The 730-nt window shown below is 63.3% G+C and overlaps 1 protein-coding gene across 1 annotated transcript in view; it reads left to right on the top strand.

Moving 5' to 3' along the window:
- The window catches only part of ACAD9 (acyl-CoA dehydrogenase family member 9), a gene marked incomplete in the record, with an annotated part of 37152 nt that overhangs the window by 31804 nt on the left and 4618 nt on the right, over positions 1-730 (top strand).

Raw genomic sequence — 730 nt, 5'->3', positions numbered from 1 at the left:
CCTGCACAGCCTGTGTGAGCAGCTTTCCCTCCGACAGACAGACAGGCCCGAGGCTAGCCTGAGGGCACAGGGCAGCTTCCCTCAGCCCAGGAGGCTGGCTCTTCTCTGGTGGAGTGGGGTGGCCAGCAGGGGTTCAAGACACCCTTACAGCTGCCATCACGCTGAGCCTTGTGTGCAGCGGGTGTTCCTGCTAGAGCGGGGGCTGGTTCTGCCTGGAGGCCTCTCTTTCCTGCCACTGCAGGAGCCTCACTGTCCACAGAGCGGTCCTGAGCCCCATTGCTGGCTGTGTGACCTGTGGTAGGCCCTGCACCTGACCCACGGCACCCTGGTACACAGTGACCCTCGGTGATCTGCAGGACACGGGTGGGCAGGGGGGGCTGTGGGTCCTTGAACTCAAGCTTCAGCTGCTGCTCTCAGCAGTTAAGACTTCTGAGCTGGCCTCAGCCCAGAGCCAGCAGGCACCTGTCTGGTGTTGGCCGAGCCCTGGGCATTAGCACTCCTCAGCCTCCAAGGAAAGCTGGTTCCCATTTGAAGAGCCAGAGGCTTGGAGAGAGGGATGGCATGTGACTGGCCACGAGAGGTGGCATGTCCCTGCGGGAGGCTGCAGCCAGCTGGCAGCTCCCCACTGCGGTCACGGCCCTGCCAGGGCTGCCCTGTGACTGCTGCACTGCTGGCCACAGGGCACCAATGAGATTCTCCGGATGTACGTCGCCCTGACAGGTCTGCAGCA

The sequence above is a fragment of the Tupaia chinensis genome, unplaced genomic scaffold (assembly GCF_000334495.1).
Source record: "Tupaia chinensis unplaced genomic scaffold, TupChi_1.0 Scaffold000377_5, whole genome shotgun sequence".
NCBI classification, from domain to species: domain Eukaryota; kingdom Metazoa; phylum Chordata; class Mammalia; order Scandentia; family Tupaiidae; genus Tupaia; species Tupaia belangeri.
Note: the sequence above shows the minus strand (reverse complement) of the source record. Positions and strands in the feature narration are given on the sequence as shown.